The sequence below is a fragment of the Mauremys reevesii genome, linkage group 1 (assembly GCF_016161935.1).
Source record: "Mauremys reevesii isolate NIE-2019 linkage group 1, ASM1616193v1, whole genome shotgun sequence".
Classification (NCBI taxonomy): domain Eukaryota; kingdom Metazoa; phylum Chordata; order Testudines; family Geoemydidae; genus Mauremys; species Mauremys reevesii.
Genome location: NC_052623.1, coordinates 354918154 through 354939954, shown reverse-complemented (window position 1 = coordinate 354939954; position 21801 = coordinate 354918154). Strand labels below are relative to the sequence as shown.

Sequence of the window (21801 nt, the reverse complement as noted above, 5' to 3'; positions counted from 1 at the left end):
GGCTATTAGCCCAAATGATCAGGGATGCAAACCCATGCTCTGGGCGTCCCTGAGCCTCTGACTTCCAGATGCTGGGACTGGACAATAGGGGATGGATCATCTGATGCTTGTCCTGTTCTGTTTGTTCTCTTTGAAGCATCCAGCACTGGCCACTGTTGGGAGATATGATACTGGGTTAGATGGACCATTGGTCTGACCCAATATGGCAATTCTTAATTTCCTATGCTACAATATAGGTAAGTAACCATTTTTTCCTTTGGGGAAGAAGCACGTACACTGGAGTGAATTATTTTAGTAAGAGTCTAGATTTTTTTTTAAATTAAATATACACACTGCTATATTTTTATGTTAGAGAAAGCAAGGTCAAAGAAATGCCCCTTGGACGTGGAGAGGAAGGTAGTGACGTTTGTGATGTTCCTTAGTTATTTGAGGAGTTTATTCCACAGCCTCAGACTGGCCCCTCAGAAAGTGCTGTTTCCTGCACAGTGTGCCCAAGGAGTGCAAATGTCTATCACAGTCTTCCCCAGAGCTTTAGGCAGTATTTTTGATATCCTGGACACAAGGCATGGAGTGTCTTGGAGATAAGGACTGAGAACTTGAGTCAGCCCTTGCTAACATAGCAATCGTAGTTTTTTGTTCCTTGCTAGCATGGCACAGCCCTTCCCAACATGGCATCCAGTGGCCCCATTCTCCCTGTAGGGCTTCGCCTTTGCTAATATGCTTCCATCTGCCTGATGGTAGTTTTCTCATTTCAAAATTCTGTGACCCTGTCCTTCCCACCCCAGCACCCAATGGCCCATACTCTTCACTGCTGGGCCCTGTCTGTCCTGCCACAACACCCACTGGCCTATACCCCTCCTCCACCCCAGCACCCAATGGCCCATGCCTCTCTTCCACCCTAGCACCCAATGGCCCGTACTTCTCTATCACAGCACCCAATGGCCCATAGCCGTCTATCACAGCACCCAATGGCCCATACTTCTCTATCACAGCACCCAATGGCCCATAGCCGTCTATCACAGCACCCAATGGCCCATACTTCTCTGTCACAGCACCCAATGGCCCATACCCGTCTACCACAGCACCCAATTGCCCATACTTCTCTATCACAGCACCCAATGGCCCGTACCCGTCTATCACAGCACCCAATGGCCCGTACTTCTCTATCACAGCACCCAATGGCCCATAGCCGTCTATCACAGCACCCAATGGCCCATACTTCTCTATCACAGCACCCAATGGCCCATACCCGTCTACCACAGCACCCAATGGCCCATACTTCTCTATCACAGCACCCAATGGCCCGCACTGCCTATCACAGCACCCAATGGCCCGTACTTCTCTATCACAGCACCCAATGGCCATACCCGTCTATCACAGCACCCAATGGCCCATACTTCTCTATCACAGCACCCAATGGCCCATAGCCGTCTATCACAGCACCCAATGGCCCATACTTCTCTATCACAGCACCCAATGGCCCATAGCCGTCTATCACAGCACCCAATGGCCCATACTTCTCTATCACAGCACCCAATGGCCCGTACCCGTCTATCACAGCACCCAATGGCCCATACTTCTCTATAACAGCACCCAATGGCCCGTACCCGTCTATCACGGCACCCAATGGCCCGTACTTCTCTATCACAGCACCCAATGGCCCATATCCCTCTACCACAGCACCCAATGGCCCACACTTCTCTATAACAGCACCCAATGGCCCGTACTCGTCTACCACAGCACCCAATGGCCCATGCTCCTCACAGCAGGGCTCTGCTCTGCCCTTCCCACCAGGAAGCCTGAGTCCAAGCACTTTGAAATCCACGGGTCTCTTTCTATTGACGTCCGTGGGCTTTGGATGAAGCCCATGGGCCCCAGCTTCCCGCGTATCAACGTGGGGGTTTGACCTGCCTAAGATGGCGCTCCGTTCCCCCCTTTTCTAACCGCGACAGGCCCCCGACCTCCCAAACATGGCGCCCCCCCCCCCCCCCCTCTCTCCCTTCACCGCCCCCCCCCCCCTCCCCAAACATGGCGCTGGCGCGCCCCATCCCTCCCAATGCAGCGCCGGGCCGTGCCCTCCTCATCATGGCGGCGGCGCCGGCCCGTGACGTCACGCGTCCTCCTCGGCCTCCTGCTGCTGCTGCTGCTGGTGCCCGCCTCTCGCTCGCTCGCCATTGCGGCGGCTCAGGGCGAGCCGCGCCGTGTCCCCGCTCGGCTCCCTCCCCGGCCGCCGCCTGGCAGAGGCTCCACGGCGCAGGCCCGCTGCAGCGCAGCCGCTCTGAGGTGAGTGTCCTACCGCGCAATCTCCCAGCTCCTCCAGCCCCGGCGCAGCCGCAGCAACGCGGGGCCCCCGCCGGCTGCCCAGGCACCCCGCTCCGGAGCCCGCGCTGCCGGCTCGGCCTCCCCCGGCCCGGCCCAACTCCCACCTCGGGGATGCGCAGGCCGCGCTAGGCCCGGGCTGGGGAGGCGGCGGGGGGTTGGACCCCCCTTTCCCTGGGGTGGTCTCCCCGCGCTCGGCTGCGGGGCTGAGGGAAAGGCGCGGGCGGGATCTCCCCCCCCCCCGGGGTGACCTGGGCGCTGCTGCCGGGAGGCGAGGGAAGGCGGGCGGGCGGGGGAGTCTGCCCGATCTCCGGTGCATCCCCAGCCCGGGGAGAGGGCGGCTCGCCCACACCGTGAGGAGCGGGTTCCCTGCCTGTGACCCCCCTTCTATTCAGGGGTGGGGAGAGGGCCTGATCTGCCACCCCTCTGGGGGCAGGATCCCTGCCTGTGACCCCCCTTCTATGCAGGGGTGGGGAGAGGGCCCGATCTGCCACCCCTCTGGGGCAGGATCCCTGCCTGTGACCCCTTCTATCCAGGATGGGGAGAGGGCCTGATCTGCCACACCTCTGGGGGCAGGATCCGGAGAGGGCCCCGATCTGCCACTCCTCTGGGGGGGCAGGATCCCTGCCTGTGACCCCCCTTCTATGCAGGGGTGGGGAGAGGGCCCGATCTGCCACCCCTCTGGGGGGCAGGATCCCTGCCTGTGACCCCTTCTATCCGTGGTGGGGAGAGGGCCCGATCTGCCACCCCTCTGGGGGCAGGATCCCTGCCTGTGACCCCTTCTATCCTGGGTGGGGAGAGGGCCTGATCTGCCACCCCTCTGGGGGGCAGGATCCCTGCCTGTGACCCCTTCTATCCAGGATGGGGAGAGGGCCCGATCTGCCACTCCTCTGGGGGGCAGGATCCCTGCCTGTGACCCCCCTTCTATGCAGGGGTGGGGATAGGGCCCGATCTGCCACTCCTCTGGGGGGGCAGGATCCCTGCCTGTGACCCCCCTTCTATGCAGGGGTGGGGAGAGGGCCCGATCTGCCACTCCTCTGGCGGGCAGGATCCCTGCCTGTGACCCCCCCTTCTATCCAGGGGTGGGGAGAGGGCCCGATCTGCCACCCCTCTGGGGGGCAGGATCCCTGCCTGTGACCCCCCTTCTATGCAGGGGTGGGGAGAGGGCCCGATCTGCCACCCCTCTGGGGGGCAGGATCCCTGCCTGTGACCCCTTCTATCCAGGATGGGGAGAGGGCCTGATCTGCCACCCCTCTGGGGGGCAGGATCCCTGCCTGTGACCCCTTCTATCCTGGGTGGGGAGAGGGCCTGATCTGCCACCCCTCTGGGGGGCAGGATCCCTGCCTGTGACCCCTTCTATCCGGGGTGGGGAGAGGGCCTAATCTGCCACCCCTCTGGGGGCAGGATCCCTGCCTGTGACCCCTTCTATCTAAGGATGGGGAGAGGGCCCGATCTGCCACCCCTCTGGGGGCAGGATCCCTGCCTGTGACCCCTTCTATCCAGTGGTGGGGAGAGGGCCTGATCTGCCACCCCTCTGGGGGCAGGATCCCTGCCTGTGACCCCTTCTATCCAGTGATGGGGAGAGGGCCTGATCTGCCATCCCTCTGGGGGGCAGGATCCCTGCCTGTGACCCTGTTTTATCCAGGGGTGGGGAGAGGGCCTAATCTGCTGCCCTTATGGGGGCAGGATCCCTGCCTGTAACCCCCATCTATCCAGTGGTGGGGAAAGGGGCCACTTGCCAACCCGTCTGGGGAGTAGGTTCCTTGCCTGACCCCCTCGTCTATCCAGGGATGGGTAAAGAGGCCGATCTGCCACCCCTTTGGGGAGCAGGATCCCTGCCTGTGACCCCCCCCCTTCTGTCCAGGGATGGGGAAAGGGGCTGATCTGCCACCCTTCTGGGGAGCAGGATCCTTTCCTGACTTCCCTCCCGCGCCCCCCACTCCCCTATCCAGGGGTGGGGAAAGGGGCTGATCTGCCGCCCTTCTGGGGAGTAGATTCATTGCCTGACCCCTTTTCTCCTATCCAGAGATGGGGAAAGAGGCTGCTCGCCAACCCCTCTGGGGAGCAGGATCCCTGCCTGGCCCCCCAGTTCAGGGATGGGGAAAAGAAAGGGGGTTGTTCCCCATTCCAGTGGGATGTGGCTGACACCCCTGCCAATCCAGGGGAGAGGGCTGGAAGGTGTCTCTCCTCTCTGCCCCCAAGGGAGAAGGGTGCTTTCCCTCATCACCACTCCCAATCTGGGGGAAAGGGGAAGGAGTGAGTCTGGAGGGACTTCCTCCTTCATTCCAGAAGTGAACTTGGTTGCTGGCATTAGGGGGCGAGTGGAGGACGTATGCCCCTGGCCCGTAACCACTGCTTTCAACCTGAGCTGACACCTGAAGGATCTTTCTTTTCCCCCCTATCTTGAGCAAGTTCTGCGGTTCTTTGGAGTGAATCATGGGGACAGGTCTGGGCTCTGACTCCTCCCTTTCCAGGGAATGGAGAAAGGAAAAGCAAAAGCATGTGTTGTGTGAACTGCATGAGTGGGTATTGCACCCGTGTGACAAGAGGCAGGATCCCCAATGCACTCAGAAAGAGGGGCTGATAGTGGGTAATGCAGCTGCCCTTACACATGAGGAGGGTGTGTTTACCTTTTGCATTCGGTGTCTTGTCTGTGTCCCCCCCGCCCCCCTCCCCATGTCTGACATTGGCTAGTGCAGTAATCTGTTTGCTCCTTGGGACTGGTTGCTCTGTGGGTAGGTCTAGTCCTTTCCAACTTTTGGACGTTAGGAAGGCGGTTCCAGTAACTCAGGTTTCCCTTTTGTAAAGAGGGTGCATATGAGTATTTTGTGGCCAAGATCTTGTTTTGGAGCCACTCTGTATGGTTTGTGGGGAACTCCTTACCTGAGGAGGTTGTGAAGGCTAGGACTATAACAATGTTTAAAAGGGGACTGGATAAATTCATGGTGGCTAAGTCCATAAATGGCTATTAGCCAGAATGGGTAAGAATGGTGTCCCTAGCCTCTGTTTGTCAGAGGATGGAGATGGATGGCAGGAGAGAGATCACTTGATCATTGCCTGTTAGATTCACTCCCTCTGGGGCACCTGGCATTGGCCACTGTCGGTAGACAGATACTGGGCTAGATGGACCTTTAGTCTGACCCGGTACGGCCTTTCTTATGTTCTTATGACAAAATACAGTCTAAATCATTCAACCAGAATTTCCTTGTATAATATATTCAAAGGGGGATTTAAGTCTTTAGTACAAGACAAGAGTATTAGACTCAAAAAGCTTTATTCATGCAGGGTCCCTGATTTTTTTCTTATAACTACTGGTAATTTCACTTTCAGTATGTAGGAAGGTGCACCTTTGGACATACTAATCTTGTAATCTCCGTTGCTCCTTGTTTCACCCATTATGGCCTCCATTATCAATTCTTGACTACTGACTCTAATTTACTGGGGGCAGTGCTTATGGTTCTTTTTTTTATTTTAATACAGCCGTCTTATTGCTGTTCCAACCAGAATTATCTTATCACTTCTACCAGGTTTTCAGTTCAGTGAGAATATTTTAGGTATTCTGGTGACTGCAATGATGTGTGTTTTTAGTGGTTTCCTTATACAAAACATTTATTACCTGACCTCATGGTTGATTGTGTTCACCTTTACATCAGCTGTAACTTCAGCTTGTGCACTAATTCATCAACATAGTGCTCCAGCATTATAGTGGCTCATTTTAAAAAACATTTACATTCATTTTTAAAGGCCTGATTCTGGGAAATAATTCCTTTGAAGTCTAGATGTAATTCATCTCCTGAATACACTAGAATTTTACATTTAACCCCCGGTGTAAGGTTGGGAATTAAAACTAACCAACCAACCAAAAATAAAAGAAAGAAAAGAGTCTACAGTGATGCTCTCAAGTCAGGAAACACCAAATTATATTTGCCCTCAAACCTCAACACTGTGGGTGTGCATTGTGGAGTGGTCTCTGATTATATGATCACATACTATTTCCCATATAACCATACTTTTTTCCACAAGTTTAGCTACATGTAGTGTCTTTTAGTGCTGTAAACCACAGTTTATGCCATATATACAATATGTGCAGTGCATAAGTCAAGAGCTCCTATGGACTCTGTCCTCTCTATACATCCATCAGGAATAAGTCAAGACAAGGAGAGCCTTGCCTCACTTACTGTATGTTAACATGTGCATCAGGCTGTGTAGCTTCATATATTAGAATAATGTTTACATTTTATGAAATATTGTATGGCCTGTTGCACTCTTACAAGATACACAGAGAACAAGGCAGGGTTCCTGTTAAACACTGTTCATTTGCTACAGATGTTTTGTAAGCGTTTGACTGTAGATAATTATGCATGCATGTACTGTGTATACCAGACTTTGCTTGGAGTGTTGCATGAGTGTTTAAAGTATTGCTACTCTGCAAAATCAAAACCAGTCTTCAAGTGAACATCCAAAGGCACATTTCATGAAGGAAGTGTCCTCACGGTGTCACTCAGGAAAGTTAAGATAATAGAATCTCAGGGTTGGAAGGGACCTCGGGAGGTCATCTAGTCCAACCCCCTGCTCAAAGCAGGACCAATCTCCAAATCCCTAAATGGCCCCCTCAAGGATTGATCTCACAACCCTGGGTTTAGCAGGCCAATGCTCAAACCACTGAGCAATTCCCCTCCCCCGTTAAAGGTGTGAAAGTGAAAGCACAAGCACATTATTAACCCACTATATGGATGCTCGCATTCAGATGTAAAGTGGCCTCATGCCAGGTCTACACAAGGAGCGCTTTGCCAGCATAGCTGTCCTTGTATACCAATAAAGTGCTCCCAGTGTGGATGCAGCTTTTGGCCTTCCATTGTGTCTACACAATGGGGTTACAGCATCATGGCTGCGGTGCTGTAGCTATGTTGCTGTAACTCCCATAGTTATTTTGTCTGTAGTTATTTGAGTCAAATATTTGTTGCAGCTTACTCAGCTTTCCTTTTTTTTCATTAGCTGTTCAGTAAATAGCAGTTACACATGTTTGCTTAAAATTCGAAGTGGTTATAGTAAATTGCATAGCAATGTAAGCAGTGAGAGGCTTTTAGCCATACCAGGGTTAATTTACTCTCCATAACGTGAGTTCATTTTGCCTCCAGAGCTGTTGCTGTATTATATGCTTCTCTGCAAATTTTGAGTGAAATTCATTCCACTGTGGAGGGCCTGCTCAAAGCCCTATGAACTGCTTAAAGCCCTCTGTATTAAGAACTTAAGTGGTACATAGACCCTTCTGCACTTCACTGGGATATGTTTCACCCGCTAATATTTCTTTTGGACTATTTCTGTTTTTTAAAGTTAACAAATGAGGAACATGTGCTTATATTTTTAAATTAAACATTACTCATGCCCTTGGACACAACCACTTCTTACTTCTACAGTATCAGTTTAAGTGCATTTAAAGTTCCAAAACTCACTAAAGAGTTCAAATGCTTATTTTACCTTGTGTGTCTGCCATTTTCTTTGTGGTGTGTAATCATATGGATGCTAATATTCTTAACAGCGAGTTCCTCTTCATCTTGTGTGCATTAAAACAAACCCATGCATATCATAGCACTATCTTATAGCATTCAGTAAAGGACCGTTTACAAGTTTAAAGTACTGTAGTAGTATTCGGTTAAGAGAGAGAAAAGAACTACAGTTTTTGATAGAAATTCAGACTTAAGAACTGTTGTGAAATTGGATTAGTCTTCATGAATGTTACGTATTTAAGTCTTCATCCGTTTCAGTTTCCAAATGACTTTTTCCATCTCTTCCATTAAGACTTCAGAGTCTCAGTCACAGAAGATGGGTATTTTGATTGTAACTTTCCTTGAATATTTTAGGAATAGGATCTTAAACTTGCAGTAAGATTTTTTTTTTTTTGTTATGGACATGTATGGTTTTCCTCCTGTGTTCTTGAGCATAGGTTTGAAAAGAAAATATTGTTTTCCTGCTTAATGTTTCCTTTTGAGTGTGATCTCTTTTTGGTGTCTCTGATCAGCCATGAGAATGCAACTAAGGTTTCCAGTTCTTGATTTTTGAGAGGGGTTTTGTAGGACTTTTTTAATGTCTTGCTTACAACTTTTTCTTCTTCACTCTGCCCAAGTCTCCAAATTACTGCCCTGTCCATGCTTTTTCTGCACTTTTGAACAATAATCCACCAGTGAAATAAGTAAATTCTCTCCCCTGCGTCTGAAAGTTAAATCTACACTATTTTGAGATGCCCAAATAAATCTGTTAGTCTTTAAGGTGCCGCCAGACTCCTTGTTTATTTTGAGATGGGATCTTCAGCTAGTCACCTCTTGGACTAGTCTTTCTTTATCTATGACTCCTGTGGGAATTCTGCGCTACTGCGCAATGTAGAATTCTGCAGAAATTAACGTGTGCAGAATCGCCCCCCCCCCCCGAAATGGGCTGCAGTGCTGCTAGCTGCCAGTAGGGGCTGAGGGACCAGGCAGAGCCCAGCTTGCACATAGAAGACACTGCCAGGGAGAGTGGGAGGGAGCTGGGGGGTTCCTGGCAGCTGCAGTTCCCAGCTAGCCCTGAGGCAAGGAGAGGGTTGCTTGCAGAAAACTGTCCAAGTTTGGGACTGAGCATCAGGCTGTTGCTCCCTCTGGATCCCTAGGCTTTGAGGGGGAGTGCATGCGGGTAGGGTGGGGGGCATTAGGAGCCTGTATAAGAGAGACCCAAAAATCGGGATTGTTCCTATAAAATTGGGACATCTGGTCACCCTACATGTGGGTGACCAATCTGGGCTGGGGGGCCCCACAGCTGGATGCTGGGAAAGAAAGGGGGTTTGGGTGTATTGGCTGGGGTTGGTGGTTCTGTGGGTGTCTGGCCCCCTGGCTGGGCGGTCGGGGTAAGGAGGCAGAGAACCAGGAACTGGATTATCATAGGCAGAGCTTTGGAGCAGAGCCCGGAGCTGGAGCGCGGATCAGCTCTGGAGCAGTGGAGCTGCAGGTTTTTTCCTGGAGCTGGAGCGGAGCCATAGCATAGCTCCAAAGCCCTGATCATAGGGGTTTCTTTAACTCTCCTCCTGCTGGATTTTTTGTGCGTCTGTATTGTTACAGACATACTTGTTGACAGGTATTTTGAAATAAATTACCAAAATAATTGAAAGTGGCATGATTATGTAATATTATTTTGACAACATTTTCAGAATTGCACAAAAAAAAATTTTTGGCACAGAATTTTTAAAAATGTTATTTTTTTGGTGCAGAATGCGCCCAGGAGTAATCTGTACATGTACTGGGCCAAGAACACTTAAAAATGAAATATAAATAGCTACATAGTAGCCCATAGTTGTTTTTTTTTTTTTATAAAGGATCTAATTTTCTGTAAATCTGACCAGTTTTCCTGCTATGGAGCAGCCTTTTGTCAAACTTTAAGAAATATCTCTTGCTTTACAGACTTTATATGAGCTTGGAACAGGGATTATATTTTTGCTACAGCATCCAGGTCAATGGGAGTGGGACGAGCGGGGTTCCAATTCAGATTTGGTTTCTAGTCACTCCTGTAATACAAATAAAATAGGGCTATCGATTAATCGCAGTTAACTCATGTGATTAACTCAAAAAAATTAACAGCAATTAAAAAAATATTTGCGATTAATTGAACGGTTAAACAATAGAATGCCAATTGAAATTTATTAAACCTTTTTGGATGCCTTTGTACATTTTCAAATATTGATTTCTATTACAACACAGAATACAAAGTATCTAGTGCTCACTTTATTTTATTATTTTTATTACAAATATTTGCACTGTAAAAATGATAAAAAATAGTATTTTCAATTCACCTCATACAATATTGTAGTGCAATCTCTTTATCGTGAAAGTGTAACTTACAAATGTAGATTTTTTTTTTGTTACATAACCACTCAAAAATAAAACAATGTAAAACTTTAGAGCCTACAAGTCTACTCAGTCCTACTTCTTGTTCAGCCAATTGCTAAGACAAACAAGTTTGTTTACATTTACGGGAGATACTGCTGACTGCTTCTTATGTACAATGTCACCTGAAAGTGAGAACAGGGCATTCGGATGGCACTTTTGTTGCCAGAGTTGCAAGGTATGTACGTGCCAAATATGTTAAACATTCATATGACCCTTCATGCTTTGGCTACCATTCCAGAGGACATGCTTCTGCTTGTTAAAAAAACAATGTGTTAATTAAATTTGTGACTGAACAAATTGGGGGAGAGTTGTATGTCTCCTGTTCCATTTACCTGCATTGTGCCTATATTTCATGTTGTAGCAGTCTCAGATGATGACCCAGCACATGTTCATTTTAAGAACACTTTCACAGCAAATTTGACAAAACGCAAAGAAGGTACCAATGTGAGGTTTCTAAGGATAGATACAACACTTGACCCAAGGTTTATGAATCTGAAGTGCCTTCCAAAATCTGAGAGTGACGAGGTGTGGAGAATGCTTTCACAAGTCTTAAAAGAGCAACACTCTGATGTGGAAACTACAGAACCCGAACCACCAAAAAACCAATATCAACCTTCTGCTGGTGACATCTGACTCATGATGATGAAAATGAACATGTGTTGGTCTGCTCTGCTTTGGATCATTATCGAGCAGAATCTGTCATTAGCATGGACACATGTTCTGGACTGGTGGTTGAAGCATGAAAGGACATATGAATCTTTAGCACATCTGGCACGTAAATATGTTTCAACGCCGGTTACGACAGTGCCATGCGAATGCCTGTGCTCACTTTCAGGTGACATTGTAAACAAGACGTGGGCAGCATTATCTCCTGCAAATTGTAACCAAACTTGTTTGTCTGAGCGATTGGCTGAAGTAGGACTGAGTGGACTTGAAGGTTCTAAAGTTTTACATTGTTTTATTTTTGAATGCAGGTTTTTTTTGTAAATCTACATTTGTAAGTTCAACTTTCATGATAAAGAGATTGCACTACAATACTTGTATGAGGTGAATTGAAATATACTATTTCTTTTGTTTTTACAGTGCAAATATTTGTAATAAAAAATACAAAGTGAGCACTGTACACTTTGTATTCTGTGTTGTAATTGAAATCAATATATTTGAAAATGTAGAAAACATCCAAAAATAAATAAATGGTATTCCATTATTGTTTAACAGTGCAATTAATTGCGATTAATTTTTTTAATCACTTGACAACCCTAAAATAAAATTTCCCCTGTATGAGTAAGGTCTAAAAATATGGAGGTGTATTCCAGGAGGACATCTGCTGTGTAGGATTGAAAAGTCCAACTTTTCCTATTTATTTTCTTTCCAATTTTCATACTTGGTCCCTTTCTTAGGAGTAAGTCTGCCTTCAGTGGGCAGTGGAGTATGTTTCTGTGTACTGAAATGTAAAAACAGGTGTATCCTTGGTAAGGACCAGAGACTCCATTGAGGTGCATTCTGCTCTGCTAGGCTCTGAGGCCCTGCTTCCTTATCAAAATGGTTTTAGATTATTGATCTATCTTTTGCTTCTAGTGATCATTTTTTAACTTCTGTTGCTGCGTGTGACTAGTGTATGAATAGTAAGAAACTGATTTACTGCCAAGTTAAGAATCGATAGTAGAGACTTGGATGTTTAACTTTCATTTAATTGTACAGGTTTTTGATTGTGGTTGCATAACTCAACAGATGTCAGTTCCATTAACTAATTTAGAAATATATATGTACTAATTTACATTCTATCTTGCAGCTTAAATGAATGAGTAAAATACAGTCGAATCCAAAAGGGAAACTTATTCCCTCCCACTGTCTTGCATAATCATCTCATTAAAGTAATCAAACTCTATTCTGATTTCTAGGGCTTGCAAAACTTCCCCAGTGCCTACTAACCTGGGTCAAAACATTTGCAAAGCCACATTTAATTATGCACATTGCAACATCTTTATATGGGAATGGAGCATAAATCAGTTCTGCTCCCCATAAATTAATTTTTGTCTTCTCTTTGCCAGCTCCTCTACTGCTCCTGCTGCCTTCTTGGGCATACAGGAGGTTTTCTGTGCACCAGCCCCTCCTCTTAAAGGAAGTATAGCTCCAGAATTAATAAGAGCTTGTCTATATGAGAGCAGACATGAAAATTAATCTGAATAAACTGAAGTTATTAATTTAAAGTGAATTAGTTTAATCACATTAACCCCTGTGTGGACCCACTCATTCAGAATTGAAGTGGCCTTAATTCAGTGTAGTTTATTCAGAAGGTTTAACTAATCAACTTTAAAAAGTAATTTGGATTAACTTTCCTGAGTGTCTCCATGTAGACAAGCTGGAAGACGCGTCTCTTCCATGAGGATTTTACAGTCCCCTCCTGTCATGTTTGTAAGACTATGCCCTTATAATAGGAAACGTTTATTTTGAGTGTTTTTTTGGGGGGGACAGGGATAACGTGTGAAAGATTAGGTATACAATATGAGTTTTATTTGCTGCTGCAGTTTGTGTCCCAGTAATTCCAGTGCACCAAATATATGGTCATACTTCACAGAGACAGTAATGTTTAGTGGGAGCCTTATATGTATTTCAGTATACTCAATTGGGTAATGACTTAAGGTGAGTTCGAACTGTACATCACCATGGTCTGACTGGGTTAATGCCAAATGTTCTCCAGGAGTAAAGTAAGTTTCAACTCTGGTGGAATACCACTCCTTAAACTCACATTTGAACTGGATCCCCGCACAAGCAGAGAGCTGAAATATAACCATGCATCATGAGAAAAATCTTAGCAGCCATATGGTTGGTCAGCTGTACATTATTTTTAACCATGCCTCATCTTTTTAACAAATCACTTCAGTAGCTTAAAATCTGGTATCCTCTATGCGTAGGTTAAATGTTGCATAGTCCAACATTAAATAATATGCTATCACAGTAGAAGCGTAATCCAGTTTACAAAAAAAATCACTTATCAGAGGGGTAGCCGTGTTAGTCTGGATCTTTAAAAAGCAACAGAGTCCTGTGGCACCTTATAGACTAACAGATGTATTGGCGCATAAGCTTTCATGGGTGAATACCTACTTCATCAGATGCATAAAAAAAAAATCACTGTATCGGTACTTTCTACATCCAGTACTCTTGTAGCTTGAAATTCTTCTGCTTCTGGCCCTAGTCACCTTGGGTTGCAATTAAAATTTCTGCCTCTTTTGAAGACTTGCAGACAGAAGTGTTACCAGCAAATTCCAGGGTACAAAGCTGTGAACTTGACAGGCATCAGGTTGTCCATTATATCTGATGTCCTGTCTGGAGAGGTGAGAAGTAGCTTGTAACCTCCCTTCTCAAGATCTTTGAGGGTGTTTAGCATTCTTTGGAGCCTAGCAAGTAGGGTTATTGCTCCCAAGACACAGAAAATCCTCTGATGGATGCCTGACCTCCTCACCCTCCCCACTTTCAGAGACAGTGGGGAAGAAGCTCCTGTTAGTTATTGCTGTTGGTGGACTGAGCATTGCAATTATTTGTAATCTCAGATGCCCCAGTCTGCGCATGCAATAACTGTAGGAAAAAGGGGTTTCTCATGTTTTGGGGAGAGACTGTAAAAAAGGAAATTTTTTGTCCTGTCCCTGGTTATGGTAAATAGCTGTCTGAAATTATTTTGAGACACTTATGGGATACAATTCCTCCTCTAAATCATTTTTGCTTTTTCACTTGTAGACACACATCTGGTAGATTTAACACTGAAATCCCCCCATTTATGAAACTGATTTAAATTAATTGCTTATTTTGCAGATGGTGTCAGTTGAGTGGGATCCTGGCTTACTGTGTGTGTTCACTGCTTTAGAAGCCTATGTGCATTCTTTTCTGTCCTCCATAGACAGTCGATGGATTTACCTATTTTTAAGGAAAGCATTCTTGAGAGCATTGTCTTATTTTCCATCCCTCACTCCCGAAAAATATAGCAGTGGTTTCTTTGCCCCAGTGAAGATCTTTTCGTACTAGGTGTACTGCTATAGCTACATCATTCTTCCAGGTGCTCCTACTTTGTCCTGTTATCTTAGTATTCATCTTCCATGCTTATGCCTGGAACAATTACTCACTAGTTGCCCTTGTCTAGTGTTGGGGCTTTTCTGCGCACAAGTTGTACCACTTTACCTCTACTGGTATAGTTAAAGTGGTACAATTCCCCCTAATTTGGACACAGTTATACTGGTGTAAAGATGCTTATTTCTATACAGTAAGGGGAATAAACTGTACAGTATAAAGCAACTTCATAGCAGTGTAACTGTGTCCAAACTAGGGATTGTAGCAGTATCTTTTTTTAAAATCACATCCCTAAGCACTTTTAAATTGCAGCGCTGCAGCAGGGGTGCAAAAAGCAGCAACACACCTCTGCAGCGCTGGGCGCTGCAAACCAGTGTAGTCAAGTCCCAGCCCAGCCGAGCGCGCCCAGCGCAGCGCTGTCCGTATTCCCACAGGGAGGTGTGAGGGGACAGCGCTGGGAGAGTTTTCTCCCGCTGCAGGCTGACTACTTTGACTTGCGGCAGCGCGCGCGCGCAGCGCTTTGAAGTTTAAGTGTAGCCATAGCCTAATTGAAATAGTTATATGGTACAAAATCTATGCATGGACTAGGCCTAGGATTTAAAGGTATAAAATTAGCATATGTTTATGACATTCTGGGGTGCAATCCAGACCAGTGAGAGGTTGTGTCACCGCCTGCCCTACAATCTGGCGTGCCTCACAGTGCTTTGCTGCTGTGGGTCCCAACATGGGCTCCTCACAAACAGCATCCAGGGTGTCCGTGTGTAGCCACAGCCCTGACCCAGCAATTCTGACCACAGCAGCCACCCTCTGGCTTCCAGCAGCCTTGGTTAACACTTGCAGGGTGATCCCAAAGCACTCCCAGTCTCAGATCTTTCTCCAAAAATGTGTGTGTAGCATTGTCCAGCTCTTTCCTGGACAGTTGCTATATTAGATTCATTGCCCCTCTATGGGGATCAAGAGACAACAGCTTAGACCCTACAGTTACCCACACCGTTCACAACACTGGATTAGTTTAAAGAGTAAAACAAGTTTATTTAACTACAAAGAAAGAGGTTTTAAGTGAGTACAAATATTAAGGAATGACAGTCAGAAAAGGCTACAAGACAAATAAAGATAAAACACATCCTAGTACTAAATTTAACAAACTAGACTTGGTTCAAGGTGAAATTCTTACCACAGGTTTTCAGTAGCATTGCTGACCAAGTTTCAGGTCAGGATCTGCTCCCAAGATCCAACAGCTGTTTCTTTTGTCGTCTTAGGTGAAAAGAGAGAGCAATAGACAAGGAGAGAGAACTCTGGGTGGCTTTGCCCCTCGCTTTTATAGTTCAGTCACCCTTTGAAATGCATTTTCCTGAGAGTGACCCCTGAAGTTCTTTCCAGCTGAGAGCGAGGAGACATGGAGTCTGGTGGGGGAAAAGGAGTTAAGCTGTTGTTTGCTACCTGTGTATGTTGAAATGCAGACTTTCTTTTTCTTCCCCCTCTCACTGTCTGAGGACTGTGTTTACAGCTTATATGCAGATTTAGGTGTAAACACATCCCTTTGTTTAAGACAGGCCTGCTTGACCAGTTCTACCTAATCAGGGCTGCATGAGTTGGAACATGGTCCTTTGACATAATTCCGGGGGGGATTTCATAACTTCACACACAATGTTGCTGCATACGTTTCATCCTGGTATTATTGACCAGTGAGTTATTAGTTTTTAAATGATACCCCACAAGGCATGTTTTGTACGAAGATTATTACTGTAGTGTGTAGGGTGTGACTATAGGGCTGTATTCAGCTAGTGTATATAGGGCACACTGCCTTTAACTTGCGCTAAAATGGTTTTGTTAATGCATAGAGGGGAGCTTAGACTTTAATTCAACCAGTTTAACACATGTTAAAGGCAGTGTGCTTGATGTACACTAGACCAGGGGCCGGCAACCTTTCAGAAGTGCTGTGCCAAGTCTTCATTTATTCACTCTAATTTAAGGTTTCGCCTGCCAGTAATACATTTTAATGTTTTAGAAGCTTTCTTTCTATAAGTCTATCATATATAACAAAACTGTTGTTGTATGTAAAGTAAATAAGGTTTTTAAAATGTTTAAGCAGCTTCATTTAAAATTAAATTAAAATGCAGAGCCCTCTGGACCGGTGGCCAGGACCCCGGCAGTGTGAGTGCCACTGAAAATCAGCTCACATGCCGTGTTTGACATGCGTGTCATAGGTTGCCTACCCCTGCACTAGACTTTTAGATAATTCATGCTAACTGCACACCTTTAAATGCTAGTTTAGGCCAGAGTGTTCTGAGTTGCCACCCTCTCCTTCAAATCCCTTCTTAAAACACACTTTCATTACGCCTTTTGGTGGTAGTCCAGCATAATTGCTAATCTCTATATAAAAGAGGATTAAAAACAGGAACATTTGCACCTTAATTCACCTGGCTATGGCTGCACTCTGTCTTTTAGACTAATCCTGTTGGGGAAAGGATTGTGCCTTTGGACTGTGCCAAGAGTGCGCTCAGCAATCAGTACATAACAGATCTCTCAGCAGTGGTGTTTCTTGGGTTAGCAATTCTTTAAAGACCACTTTGTGTTTTAATTAAAACTATACAAACTAGAAATGACTCTTAACTTGATTCAAATTGTTAGAATGACTGACTGAAGGATACATCGTTCAGAGCAAAATTGGAATAGATGCATGATTCTTTTTAAAAAATGTAAAAAGTAAAGAATTCTGTATTCTCCTAGAAAAAGCATCACCTCTGAGCAGAGTGCTTGTTTTACCTTAATGCATCAGACTGTGTGTTATAAAAGTTTTTAAAGCTAATGTGTGTTCTCTCACCAATGTGTCTAATGGTCTAGGCCAGTGGTTCCCAAACTTTTCAGCATCACGCCCCCTTTTAAATTTTCGAGAAACTCTCATGCCCCTCACCTCTCCTTTACCATCATCCAATCCCCCCGATCCTTATCCCCTGACTGCCCCCTCCCGGGACACCGCCCCCTATCCAACCCCCCCTCCCTGCTCCCTGTCTCCTGACTGCCCCCGCTCCAGAACCTTTGCTCCATCCAACCACTCCCTGTCCCCCGGCTGCCCCCCAGGACCTCCGGCCCCTTATCCAACCCCCCCCATTCCCCGCCCCCTTACCAGGCAGCTCAGAGCAGCAGGAGTGGCTTATTGGAAAGCCTGGGAGGTGGGTGGGCGCAAGCTGCGCTGCCTGCGCTGTGGCGTGGCTGCGGGGGAAGGGGGACAAGAGGGGAGAGGCTGGGGCTAGCCTCCCTGGCCAGGAGCTCAAAGGCCAGGCAGCCTCGCACCCCCCTTGGAATTTCTTCATGCCCCCCCCCCCCAGTTTGGGAACCAATGTTCTAGGCTAGGCCAGTGGTTCCCAAACTTTAACAACCTGTGAACCCCTTTCACTAAAATGTCAAGTCTCACGAACCTCCTCCTAAAAATGAATATTTCCAGGGATTTTCTCCTTTACCTGAGTATAAATTATAAAAGCAGTGATCTGGGAAATATAATTTTTTTTTTTTTTAGGACATGCTTATTACACCCTATTTATTATTAATTATTTATCATTACAGTAGTTGTATTACATTATGAAAATGGAAACACTCTTCCAAGATCTCACTTTCGTAGCTTGTATCACTTTGATCACTTGGATCCTACGTTTCATCAAGGAGTATCAGATGTGAAACAGCAGGAAGGTATTTAAGAAGCCAACTCAAAGAGTTCCTCCTACACAAGCATTCAGGTCTTGAGCAGTCCACGCAAACAACACGCGTTGCAACAAAGCTTAAATTTGTTCTTCATAATACTTTTAAAAACAACACTAGCTGCCTATTTAATTTTAATAACAGCAAAAAATATCCACCTCCCCTTTTCATTTCTTATAAGGAGTCTTGAAGTTTAAATCTCCTCAGTGTGATAGATATGCTAGCTTTGATCTGCTTAGCTCTTGGAAGTCCAGGGGCTCTGGGCTGCTGGCCCCATGCTGCCCGGGGTCCCTAGGGACAGCTCTGGCTGCCATTAGGGAATTTTTTCTCAAGAGCCCACTGGACTAGGCATATAGATGGCAGACTGGCCCATAAATGTACAACATGTAACTTGCAGGTTTGTGAAAGAAATGCATGAATATCGAATGGGAATTCCAGCCTGTGGTTGAGGATTTTACACTGTAGTTTAATGTCAAGTTTTGGATTACACCTCTATAGATTGTTTAAAGTTTGGAAAAAGGAGGTTCTTCGCATCTGCAATCTTTCTCCCTCAGTTTTTCTTGCTCTTACACCATCATCTTTCTAGTCAAGGCTGATGACTGGATGGGATTTCCTTTGGAGGCAGTCAGGACCATTTATTCTGTTACTACAGGGAACCAGGAATGTGTATATTTTCCAAATGGCTCAGCATACTTCCTATTGCACCACTCCTAGTCACTGCTGATCCATGGAGGAGAGAGACCAGAATTCTCATAGGAGGGGTTTGGTATGACTATGTGGAGCACAACAATGAGGTCATCTCCATGCATACTGCAGCGTGAGGAGATTCTGTTAGAGTAGAAGTTGTCATATATTCATGTTTCGCACATGAGCTTTCCACCAAGACTTTTCTGTTAAAACTGAGAGGCTAAACTACAAAATAATTGGTCACAAATTGCACATGTGTTATGAAATAAACATAAGACCAAGTTTTCTATTGCTGGCTTTTAAAAATTCAGTTGAAATTCCAGCAATAGATGATAGTAATCTACAGCTGACTTTATCTAATGATTTTGTGTAGAATCATACTGGTTTCCTCTCAAGATTGTGATCCCGTTGTTTGGTATGAAATGTTTATGCTCCCTGCACTTGTGCTGCTACACAGAACTTTGATGGAAAATTTTAAGGAGAAAGATTGCATTCTTTGAAATTTTATCCCTTCTTGGACCTATTTGTTTAGGGTTTGGATACATGGGGAAATTTACAGGCAAAATTATACTGCTGTAGTTATACTGGAATAAGACTATCCATATGGGACGTTTATACTGCTGTAATTATGCTGGTAAATTTCTCTGTGTAGACAAGCCCTTATGGAAAAGTCACATTGTGTGTTAGGTTTTAGATTTGTCTTTAATTAACTTTCAGCAATACTGAAGACTTAAAAAGAACTCCAGCTTGACTAATTGCACTATTTCCTTATTAAGAAACTCATCGCCCTGGATTCTGGGTACACTTTCCATAAGTTAGAATGATGCCAAATACATCTTCCCCAGAGTATGAAAATGTATATACCTTTTGATCCTCCGTAACAGCCAATCCATAATGATTGGCAGACTCCATAAAGGCATCAAGGAGCCGGACTGTTAGAAGATTCCAAAACTTGCACTTGATGGGAAGCATGAACAATATTTATCTTCCATTCTTTCTCTAAACGTGGCCAAATTTGGACTCAGGTGTGTCTGACAGAATTGAATTACTGAGGTGAGTGCTCTCCAGTGAAACCGTCCTTTGCTCTGCTCTCACCAGCGTTACTCTTCGAACACATAACAAGAGCATGTGTAAATGTACAGTTACAATGAAGCATAGGGAGGGAAGCCTTCTCTGAGATAAGAGATCTAGACCAGTGGCACTTAACCTTTCTGGACTACTGTACCCTTTCAGGACTCTGATTTGTCTTGTATACCCCAAGTTTCACCTCACTTAAAAACCGCTTGCTTACAAAATCAGACATAAAGATACAAAAGTGTCACAACCTACTATTACTGAAAAAATGCTGACTTTATCATTTTCACCATATAATTACTATAAAATAAATCAATTGGATTATAAATATCATACTTATTTCAGTGTGTATATATATGGTATATAGAGTTTAAACAAGTCATTGTATGAAATTTTAGTTTGTGCTGACTTTGCTAGTGCTTTTTATGTAGCCTGTTGCAAAACTAGGCAAATATCTAGATGAGTTCATGTACCCCCTGGAATTCCTCTGTGCACCCCCAGGGCTACGTATACCCCTGGCTGAGAACCACTGGTCTACCCCAGTGGTCTCCAAACTTTGTTGATCGCACAGCCGTATCAGTAAAAAATTTTTGAGCTCTACCATTTTTGCCACCACAAGCAAAAAAAAAAAAAAAAAAAACCGCTCAGACTCCCGCCCGAAGTGCCAAAGTGCAAACAAACAAACAAGCCACCCGAACTGCCGAAGCAGCGCTCCTCCTGCCGCGCACCCCGAAGGATCCTCTTGCGCACCCCCTGGGGTGCACGCACCTCACTTTGGAGACTACTGATCTAGACCATGTACATCTTCATAGATCCCAACCCAGCCCATCAGATTTCCCCCAGAAGCGAACTGACAGCCAGTGTGGAATCTAGATTTCAGTTGTAATATCCTCCCATCAGTATAATGTACCTAAAAGATGGGCAGCTGCCTTTTGCACCACCTGAAACTTCCAAGTGAACTTCACCACTAGCCGTAGGTAGAGCATGGTGCGGTAAAGTTCCAAGTGAACTTCACGGCTAGCCGTAGGTAGAGCATCATGTAACACAGATAACTGACCATTCCGCTGCTTCTGACAAACTCTCTCTCATGGCATGTCCAAGATGAAAGGTGTTTCTTGCTACTATTGCTATTTGAGGGTAGAGGAGGATATAGCGAGAATACTGATCCCGAGAGCGGCTCTGAAAGGCAGGCAAGTACCTTCTGGTGAGGGCAGCTGCAATCTTTTTTGAGTTCTTCAAAGAATGGGGAAGCACTATATCAGTCTGATCTGCTAAATCTTAAGCTACATGGCGTTCATTCATGAGACGTTAGAAAGCCCCATTCATGGTTCTGCCAGGGGCTTATGAGAGGCTGAGGTAGAGCTGAGCATCTTTTGGCATACTTCATATTTTCTCACGGTTTTCTCCAGTAGCTTCACAAAGATGTTGAAGAAGAAGCAGCCTGTAGTGACCAAGCCCTGTGGCACTTGCTAAAGAAGGAGTAAAAGCACGTACATTACATTGCAAATACACTGAGACCTGTTTCAGAAACCTGTTTTGTAATAAGAGGCTGATCTGTACTTAAAGCCATTGGAAAGCCACAAAAAGTAATTTAGCAGTCAGCTGTTGACGGGTACAGCTGAAACCCTGCAGCCTGCTATCCAGCAGCCAAGTCAGATGCCTGCTGCCCACAGGACTGTTCTACAAAAATCCCCATGGTTAGCTCACCACAACAGCATGTGTGAACAAAATGCCAGTGTGATATTCAGTGCCTAATGCAAAGCAAACATGACTGTTTACTGTGCGGGGTTGAACACCTGGAGAGGATATTAAACTCCAGATGCTGTTGACGTTACAAACAGGATAAGAAATGGAGGAGGTGTTCCCTATTTGGTAGAAAAGCTCAATGAAAACGTGCTCCATACTTGGGCAGTTGAAGTCAAAACTACAAGAAGCATGAAAAAGCTGAATGAGAAATGGAATCTGTTGCAGACATCCTGCTGCCAGGAATGTGAGCTTCGGGCCAGAAGATTCCACCAATTAACTCTACACTCAACTTCTGTGTGAAGTC

At 45.6% G+C, this 21801-nt stretch overlaps 1 protein-coding gene across 5 annotated transcripts in view; it reads left to right on the top strand.

The window, feature by feature from the left end:
• The first annotated feature begins 218 nt into the window (after positions 1-218).
• The window catches only part of NRF1 (nuclear respiratory factor 1), a 117461-nt gene continuing 95878 nt past the window's right edge, over positions 219-21801 (top strand). For 2 of the 5 annotated variants that reach the window (XM_039519891.1, XM_039519890.1), the window contains exon 1: positions 2118-2283. The gene's annotated coding sequence lies outside the window, so the exon portion shown is untranslated. Of the gene's footprint in view, positions 237-2115; positions 2284-21801 lie in introns of those variants that run through there. The other 3 variants (XM_039519893.1, XM_039519889.1, XM_039519892.1) reach the window with 3 other exon arrangements.